The sequence below is a fragment of the Egretta garzetta genome, unplaced genomic scaffold, assembly GCF_000687185.1.
Source record: "Egretta garzetta isolate BGI_Z169 unplaced genomic scaffold, ASM68718v1 scaffold135, whole genome shotgun sequence".
Taxonomy (NCBI): domain Eukaryota; kingdom Metazoa; phylum Chordata; class Aves; order Pelecaniformes; family Ardeidae; genus Egretta; species Egretta garzetta.
The window spans coordinates 1,027,297-1,037,213 of record NW_009259594.1 but is presented as its reverse complement, the minus strand read 5'-3'; the positions used below and the strand labels follow the sequence as shown (position 1 = coordinate 1,037,213).

At 55.3% G+C, this 9,917-nt stretch overlaps 1 protein-coding gene across 1 annotated transcript in view; it reads right to left on the bottom strand.

Moving 5' to 3' along the window:
* The window catches only part of LOC104125611 (T cell leukemia homeobox 1), a 28,997-nt gene that overhangs the window by 18,194 nt on the left and 886 nt on the right, over positions 1–9,917 (bottom strand). The window lies entirely within an intron of this gene.

Sequence of the window (9,917 nt, the reverse complement as noted above, 5' to 3'; positions counted from 1 at the left end):
AAAGTCGCTGGTTTGTGCCGCTGCCCCCGCCGCCACGCTCCGGGACCCCCGCGGAGCCCCCAGTGCCTCGCTGGCTGGTCGAGGTCACCCACGGACACGGGGGGGCACGACGGGCCGTGGGTGGTTGCAGGTGGGGTGGAAATGAGCTTTAATTTCTGGGGGGAACTGCTTGAAGGCTCCGAGGGAATAGCGCTGTCCGAGTCCGTGCTAAAATAACCTTCCAAGGCACCTCGCTCCGTATCGCTGCTGCAGCCGAGCTCTGAGCGTGCCCTGAGAAACAGGGACAACTTCCAGCAGCTCGTACCCTGCTGCAAACCTCCCCCAAAATTGGAAGTGGCAGGAGCCGGGGCTTGGGGGCGAGGCGGGCGAGGGAAAGGTGCACACCCAGATCTGAGCTCGCAGCGTCGGGGATGCCGTGTCCAGGATAAAACTCAGCCAGCTATGGGGCGGGCGCATTGCAGTCCTAGGAGAGCTCCCAACCCATCAGCGGGCAGCACCCAGCAGAGGGCCCGGTGGGTGCCATTAGGAGCAGGAGCTATGGCAAAGCAGGGAGCGAGCTCGCAGGGGTATTTGCAGAGAGGTGCCCGGACCGCCCTGGGGTCTCATGCCGCGTAGGGTAGGAAGAAGAGCCCTTTGCAAAACCCGGGTCCATACCTCCCTACCAGTTTCAGGAGCGGCTCAGTGGCAAAACCCAAGCTTAGAGAGAGTCCCATCAAACACCAAACTCACTGTGAGAGAGGCGGCAGCTCTGGCATCCCCTTCCCAGGCTCCCACAATCCCCCCAGCATCTTCTCCCCTCCCCGGACTTTTACTGCTCCGAGGAGATGAGCCAAGACATTTCCTTCTCCCCTTTCATAAATATTGCATCTCCCAAATGCAATTACCAAGGGCGAAGCGACACAAGTGTTTGCTAAATAAGATTATGTGATAATGTTAATGTATTTTATGCCTGTGCTGTGACACCAGACAATCCCCCTATTAATAACAGCTCAATGAGATGTGGGAGTTCTTAACAGGGTGCTTTGGGGGATTGGGGTTTTTTTTTTTTTTTTTTTTTTTTTTTGGCACCAGGGGGAAGGCAAGCGCGGTACTGTGGCATTGGAAGAGCCATTCCCAGGGATCAACCAAAACGGCAAGTGGGGCCCTAAGTAGCCCAGAGGGTCAGGTTGTGCTGTAGGTAACACGCAGATCTGTTAGCTGCTAACAGGGTGTAAATCACTCACAGCACTTCGTAACGCAACAGGGCCTGGTGAGGTTTGTGCACATTACCATGATCCTGTGACTGAATTACTGCCTGGCTATCAGCCATGCACTACCCAGCATTTGGGGTCCTGTGGGCTCATCCGAAGTGCTCACAGGTCCCCAGCTATAATGGGCAGAGCTGCGCCTCTCTCCCTAGCCAACACAGGACCAAGAAAAGCAACAACAAAAACTATCCCTCGGTCCAGCTTCCCTCAGTCAGAACAAAATACCTCCATATTTTTAGCTCTCCTCTGCTGATCTCCAGCCCCCCAACCTTTATCTGCTTGCTTTTCCCTCTCTCCAGTGGCCGTGTCCATCTGCCACCTCCTATTGACCCGTCCATCCCTCGTGGTCTTCTGCCTCTATTGTATGACTGTCAGCCATGTGCCCAGTTGTGTGTGGTCGAAAGTAACTGGGCATGTTGGTTGCCCATCCTGAGACATTTAGATGTGGCCCCTTTTTAGAAAGTCCCTTGAAAACTCTGTGCTGCATAGCCCAAGCTTTTCCAGCGGTCCCCGCTCCCAGAACACACAAGGTGAACTCCCAGGTCCATCCATCTGCAGGGCACGCAGCAGCCCCACCATGACTTTGCAGGACACTTGTGGGAAACACAGCAACTTGTGCCAAGCCTCCCACCAGGCACCACGCTGAAAGTGCGAGTAGCTCCAGGCCTCTGAGTCTGGGATTTCCCTGTAGCCCTTTCCTGCTTTGGCCCTTGAGCTGAGGGTGTCCCTCCCAGAGCTGCTGGCCAGAGCTCGATCCTCTGGGTGGCAGGGCCATCACCCCCATGTTGATGCAAACAGGGTGACACACGAGTCCTTTGCTTTCTTTGATGCTTCCAGGGCAAATTCCTCCAGAGTCTGCAAAGTTTGCCTCTCTATTTCACATTAGCACTAGTTTGTAGCTGCCCTCTGGCCCCTAGGGTGGAAGGTCAATCCTTTATTTACTTAGTCCCTCACTTAGTTCATCTGCAGGCCTTTCAGTGCTTTGGATAACAGACACAAAGTGGGCTGCTAACCTGCTCCCTGGCTAGGAGCCCATGCTCCCCAACTCCTGGAATGGGGAGAAGAGCATCACATTCTCCAGGCGATACCAGTGCAGCCTGGTGAAGCAGGCTGGGCAGGCAGCAGCTCTTTCCTATCCAGGGGCAAGGTCTGATTCAGCACAGAGAAAAATTAGGGATGCAGAGGCTTCCAAGAACTGACATGCTCAGGTTAAAAGTTGTGAATGGTAGGGGAAATTATATCCCTGACATCGCCTGGCAGGTCCTGCTGGTTGGTGCTTTTGGAGCTGGTTGCAAAGTCCTTCGCTGCCCTGTGGAACAGCATCATACCTGGACATTGCAGCATCCTTATGCCATCATCCTCCCAGAGTGACCTGGGCCCATCGGATGCTGCTGCATCGGCAAGAGGCTCAGCAGGCAAAGCCAGAGCCTGGTGCTGAGCAGGGGAACACGCCAGCCCCAGGTTCTGTGCCCAACGCAAGCAGATGACTCCCCCCTGCCCAGCGCCCCATCAGCTGTTAGAGCATCCCCAGGACATGAGAGCCTGGTGGGTTCCAGCCGAGCCCTGGAGCCCCTAGGGGTAGCTGATGGGCGGGCTCAGAGACAGAAAGTCTCCCAAAATCAGGGAGGTGCAGCTCCGTAGGGCAGCCACAGTCCCCCAACCAGGGCCAGCCCCAAACCCAGCAGGTTTCAAACCTTCACCACTTGCGTGAGCCCTGAGAGTGGCATTTTCCCACTTCTGTCCCACCTGGGGACAGCCACCACCCACCTTGTTTGGGATGCTACAGCTGGCTATGGGGCAGCTGAGCCTGCCCTCGGCCCCCCGTTTGTCTGTAAGTAACATCAAACCAAAGCACTCAATAGCAGCAAACAAGCAGTGTTAATAACAAAATACTTATCAAACTATTCCCATTGGATAATATTCATAATAAAAGAGTAAATCAAAGTGCTTCTCAAGCACACCCACACTTGTGCAGGGTTTGGGCTCTGAAGAAGCAGATGAGGGATCCCGACTCTCAGAGGAGACCAGGCACCAGATGTCTGTGCAGGAGCTGGGGACAGCCCCATCCCACCCTCTCCCAGCAGCAAGGGACCCGCAGTGCTGCTGCAAGACGCAGAGGTGGGTTCCAAGGATCAGACGAAGGCAGACGCAAAAGGGGTTTCCTTGAAGGGAAACCTTCCTTTTCTGGGAGGGAAACGTGCCCTTTGCCTGGGTGCCCCAGGCTGGCTGTTTATTCAGGTCCCGTAGAACAATGCTGCAGCCGGAAAAACTGGCCTCCCCCCTCCGCAGGCCTGGCCAGAAGGGCCATGCGTCCCCTCCCCACCCCGAGCTTGTCCCCAGGGTGGGTGAGCAGTGCCCTGGCTCAGAGCCATGCTGCTCATGTTTGTCACCACAGGGGCTTCCCCCCTCCCCAATCTTTTTGTTTCCGTGCTCTCCTATTCCTTCAGAGGACGGGAAGCAGCAGCTTCTTGGGGAGGAGGTTGGGGATTTGGGGAGTTTCAGGCTGGGAGGGAGCATGAGCTCATCCATCCTGACCCCCACCGCAGCCCTGTCCCACAGCATCCTCTGGCTGCGGCAGCGCCGGCTGTAACCCAGCGCACACTCTGGGGAGCCTGGCTGTGCCCAGCGTACGTCTGGGCCAGGGAGATCCCAGCAAACAACCAAGCCTCTGCTCCAGGGATCCAGGCAAGCCCCAAACCTGGCTACAGCTGAGCTCCGGGGAGGGAAGCTGTGGTCCAGCCCACCCAGGCTTCCATGCTTCAGGGCAGAGGCTTCCTAGGAGACCTGCACCCCAGGGATAGTGAGGTTTCAAGGCAGCACGAAGCTGAGCTCTAGCATCCCCTGCACAGCCACCTTTCCCCAGCAGCCTCCAGGAATCAGCCAAATAGGAGCAGTGCCCCTGCTGAGGGTTATAGGGCCATGCCCTATAACCATGCCCTATGCTGAGCCATGCCCCAGGTGCTCAGCATTTAGCAGGATTAAACTCTCAGCGTGGTGGGGAGTTTTTATCAGCTGGAGGGTGGTGCAAGGTGGTGCTCTGCCTCCTGGTTGAGCGCTCACTGTATTCCCCGTGTGAGACGTGCTCCCACTTTGATTGCATTATAGGATGTGACAAGCCAATCCCTGCCAGGAAATTAATGAGCCCCAAACACCTTGCCCATCCATCACCACCCCAATCAGCTACCTAACGTGCTGCCTGCCCCGGCCACACACCCAGCTCTGCCAGGCACCGAAGGTCAATGTCAGCCTGGAAACTTCGCTTTCCAAGCACCTAGTGCTGCTGCCAGGCTGGCAAGGGGCTCAGCTTACCGGTGTGGTCCAGCGCATCCCAGCCCTGCCCACGCTGCAGCAGTGGCTGTTTCTCCTGCTGATGCCTCCCTCCAGGCTGCTGTGCCTGTTTTCCCTGCCTGTTGCACATAGGAGCCTCTGAGGCCATCATGGTCTGGAGTGCCGGGACTATGGGGAAATGCCCCATGACTGCCAGCAAACTCCAACCTCATGTTCAGCAATGGCCGGGGCGGGTTAACATGGAGCTGAAAATGAGAGCAGAAAACCTGGGAGGCTGGAGAAGCCTCTCCTCACTGAAACAGAGCAGGGATTTGGGGGAAAAAAAAATAAGGAAAATGAATGAAAGTGGCTCATCAGTGGGGAGGGCATCGTCCCAGGGCTGCATTTCCCTGCCAAGGGTGCAAAGAGGCACCTGCAAAATGCTAGCAAGTGGTAACAGTTTTCAGAAACCATGATAAAAGGAGCTGGAAGGTCAAATGGGTGAAGGGACTCCCAGCTCCTGAGGGGTGGCTATGCCCCCCAGGGTCTGGTCCCTGCCTGCTGCTGTACCAAAACTGGTACTTAATGGGCTCCCAGCCTTGCAGAAGTTTTTATGAGACACTGGTGCACTGTGATGTATTTGCTCAGGCTTGCAGCTTGCAAGGTGGCTCCCCTGAAGCTGCTGGTGGGTTTTGGGGCACTGGTGCTGAATGCCTGATGCTTAGCAGCACGGCGGCGGTGAGATGACAGCTCCCTGGGCTTGTGCCAGGCAAGCAGCCATCCTGCCTGGCACCGCAGCGTCCCGCTCACGTGCCCCACTGCGTGTACATCTGGGGCTGGCGAGGGGCAGGGGGGTGCTGGAAGGTGGGGGAGATGGGCGTCCCCACCTCCCCAGAAGGAGATGCTCTGGAGGGAAGGTCCCTCCTGAAAGCCCTGGTGCTCAGATGTGGCCCTGGGGAAGAGGGCCAGGCTGGTAGCCACTTCTCTCCTGCAGCAATGGGACTGGGGGAGCTGGGAGGCGCTGAAACCCCAAAACCTGCCTAGCAAGGACTGGTGACACCAGGCACAGGGAGTGAAGCAGTTTGCATGGCAGGCAAGGCCAAGCAAAGCCCCCGCAGGTCTTCACGGGGTGAGGGCACTTGCAGTGTCCTTTTGCACCTCCCCAGCACGTGCGGAGTCTGGGCGGGAGGCAGGGGGTCAACTCCCAGGGATGGGGATGTCTGCAAATGCTGTCCGATGAGCTGCTTCTTTCCCTGAAAAGTGGAATTTCATTAAATCAGCTTTGAAGTAGCGGGGGAAATTCCCACATTGTGCTTGTGCTTCGCTTTGTCTCCATTGGATAATTATGAAAAATACAGCTTTCCAAGCATGTCATTTGTTCTTCTTCAACTTAAAAATTTCTCTTCCACCTCATTCTCCAGGCAGTATTTTTTACTTCATCTCAATTGTGGAAAACAAAAATATTAATATCTTCTATTTCTGGTACTAAAAGAAAACAGAGACAAAACTTTCCAATTTAAAACTTTCTCACCAACAAAATAAAAGGACACAATGAAATATTTTTTTCTCCAGCCAGCTTGAAAAATTTCAAAAGGAAAAAAGCCACCAAAACAAAAAAATTCAGTAGTTTCCTCCCCGAGCTGATGGAGATCTCTCTGGAGGAAATGTGTCCGATAAGCTAAAGTAAAGCCGCCTCCCCTGCTTTATCTCAAGCAGCGTGTCAGATGGGTATTTCTAGCAGGATCTCTTCTGGACACTCAGAGCATCAAATTACTCTCCCATCCTGTACTCCTCTGCTGAACTGTTTCGGAGCTCCCGGATCAGCGGCACACACCGGAGACGCCAGGCAGCCACACTGCAGCGGGATGTGGCCCGTGGCCGGAGGGAAGGGCTCTCACCGAGGGCAGGCAAACATGCATCTCTGTCCTTCAACCCATCTGCTCCACTGGAGAGCGCTGGGGATGCCCCGGGAGCTGCCCACCGCTCCAGGCCATGCAGTGTGGCTGGGAGAGCCGCATTTCATCAGGGCTTTTTCGGTCTTAGGAAAGCTGCTTCAGTGCCTCAGTTTCCCCAGTAAATGTTGCAAGCAGCCACCTCACTGCTGCCTTTCCTAAAGCAAGCATTGACCAGAAATACTGGCATTTCCTGGCATTAGAAGCACCTCAATTCACTCCTAAATCCATAGCCAGCGGCCCTTGGTTCTGCCCCCACATGGGGCCATGCAGGGAACTGAACCCCTGAAAGCATCCAGGCCCCAAAACGCCCCCTGGCTTGGGCTGGACACCAGGTGCCACCCCTGCTGGGTCCACATTCCCCACCTCGGGGTTTGCTGCTAATATCCCCGCTTGCCCTGGGAAATAACCCCCTCGGCTGCCATTCCTGGGGGATGAACCCACACCTCCATCCACCAGCTCCCTCCAGGCTTTGCATCCAGGCACTGCCATGGGGATACCCATCTCTGCAGCAGAGAGGGCCAAAAGGAGCCCAGCCTGGAAATCCACACCTAAAATGAGGCCAATTACCCCTTAATTGATGCCGCCCGCTCCCCAGTGATTAATTGTCAAGAGAAACCATGTCACATTTTGCAAGCCCAGACTCCAGCGCAGCGACACTGCGGGTCCTTTATCAGCCCCGGGGCCAGCCGTGGCACCAGCCTGTCTGAGCCAGCCAGGTACCTCCACGTCCCAGGGCTTGTTTGTTTTGGTGTAAGCCTGAGCGTAATTGGGGCTAAAGAAAAATACCCACAGCAAAACAAATGTGGCGCCAATGATGGACACAGCCCTGCAGCCAGCAGGAAGACGGATGGGTGGAGAGCCTGTCCCGAGAAGCCCAGGTGGAGATGCTCGGGAGAGTTCAACACATGGCTGTTGAGCGTGCAATTAATTTCCAGCGGTCCCTGTGAGAGTGAGGGACCCTGGCCAAGCACCTCCTGCAGCCTGGATGTGCCCAGGGCTGGAGGAAGAGCCCCACTGTATCCCACTCTGCCCTTCCAGCCCGGGGAGCAGGGCTGCCTGCACCAGCCATGGGACTTTCTCCCGGCTTTCCTTGCCCTGGCTTCCCCCAGCACCACCCTGAATAATTCATGTACGAGACAGAGAAGAGGATAAATCACAAGTGATGATTAACATGAGTTATTTTATGTGCTGGGAAGATCTATTGGCCTGGGTCCTCCAGGTTGCAGTGATTAATGCAGCGCTGCTCCCCTGGACAGAAGCCCTTACATTCAATTACAGATGCTGGGGGGCTCCTGGACAGCAAGAAATCAGAGACGAGACTGACTGGGGAGACCCCAGGCCACTGTAAGAGATTTTGAGTGGATCCGCCCCGTATTAGCCTCAGTCAGGTTTAATGGGGTTCAGACAGGTTAAGAAACCAAACACACAGGAAAATCAGGCACGCTCTAACATTCCCATGCATTTGCGATTTAGTGCAAAGCCATCAAAGCCGGTGCTTAGGTCACGTCCATCACGTGAGCCTGCAGGTTCATCGGGCCAGCCCTGCGATGCCCTGGGAGCAGACTAGCCCGGGGTGCAGAGGCTATTTTAAAAATAATTAAAAAAAAAAAAAGAGCAACATCCTGCCTTGATTAAAATTAATTAGTTAAATAACAATTAATTAACATTAATTACTTAACAAACTGAATGTTATTTTAATTCCTTGGTAACAGCTGATTCTAAATGCCCTTTTTCGCCTACACCCAGGGCTGCCTCTTGCGATGTGCCTGTTTCCAGGTTGGCCTGGGAGCTTTGCTCTTTCAGGGCAGGATCCCTCCTGTGCCTTGCAGGTACCAATTGATTCCTTTCTGATGACCAGCAGCCTTACAGAGATGCTTCCTCATCTGCTGAAGGGCCCAGAGAGGGGAAGCGCTGGGGGATTTCAAAGCCGAGCCCTTACCAAGCTCACAGGTGTCAGATGCAATGCGACGCAGTTTGCTCCCAGGCTGGCTCTGCACAGGGGCTATTTTTTGCTGTTTGAGCCCTCTGACTCCTTCCTCTCGTATGGTTGGCCTTGATAACAAAACACCTGCTTATTCAGATTTAGACCTTGCTAACCAACACCACCACCAAATTCAGGACCAAGAAAGCCACCACTGAGCCATCTCAGTGTGGTTAGGCTATACCTACGTATTTTAGAGACTTGATCATGTCAGGCCTGCAGCACCCATTGAAAAACAGGGAAGAGGCTGTGGCTGCAGACCCCTCGGTGGCAGACCCCCCTGCCCCGCTCTGTCGGCCCCCGCTTCCCCCCCGCCCCAGCAGCCTGGCCAGGCTTTCATTCCCCACCGCATGGCACGGTGATCTGCCAGGGAGGAGTTGTATTAGCCCAAGCCATTAACACAGAAAGTTATTAGTAGGCTCTTGGGCAGAGTCTATTTTCATATTCATTTGGCTAATTAAATGTAAATCATTGCTTGGGATTACCACGAAGGATCCCAAGCCCCATTAGCTAGCCTGTATTCACAGGGGAGAAAGGGTGTCACCCCCATGCAGGGGTGATTCACAGTCACACAGGATAAGCCCAGTCTGCCGTGGCAATGAGTGGCTCTGTCACCCACAGGTGACGACAGACACAGGGGGTGATTGGGGTTACTTGGGCTCCGAGGAGCAGGCGCCGCTTCTTTCCACCCGCGGGGTGTTTAAAAGAGGTGACATCTGGCCATGGCTCTCCGCGATGGCAGGGCTCGGAAGATGTTCTGTGAGCATCCCAGCCATGATCAATACTTGGAGCCTGCTGGCCCTGGCTGCCCTCCCCAGAGCCCAGCAGAGCATATGGGTGTTCCCAAGCCACCGGCTAGTGTTGCAGCAGCTTTTAAGATGTCACCGACCTCCTCACGGGGACCCTCTGCCAGTCACGTTGGCTGAAGCAGTGGGAGAGTCTAGGGACCTCTCCAGGGTCACACCACCAGCCTGGTCCCCATGCCCATGTTGGTACCTGGCACATCACATGGCAATGCTACAAAATCGCCAGCAAATGGGATTCTCCAAGAAGGGCTGCAGGTGGGACTAGGAGGGGCAGAGATGGATGCCCTGGGAAGCAGTATGGGGATGCTTCCCTGTGGCCGAAGCACTCGCAGGAGGGACATGGTCTCTCCAGTGAGTGCTGGCCCCCTGCCTCTGTTTACCATGTCCTCTGTGTTTGTGTCGGGGCCTCGCCGCAAACAGCAGCACAGCTGGATCTGGTTTCACTCCTTTTCTCAAAGCAAACAAACACAGACAGCATCGCCCACTGTGTCAGCTTGAGGGGCACCAGGGAGGCGGGCAGGCTTCATCCACCCATGGACACTGCACGCAGCCAGCCCTGAGCCAGCTTGGGTGCTCCAGGCTGCACCCACTACGTCCCTCTCCTCGGCCAAAGCCCCTCCTTGCATCCTGCTGGTGGGAGAAGCCAGCCTGTATCCCCATG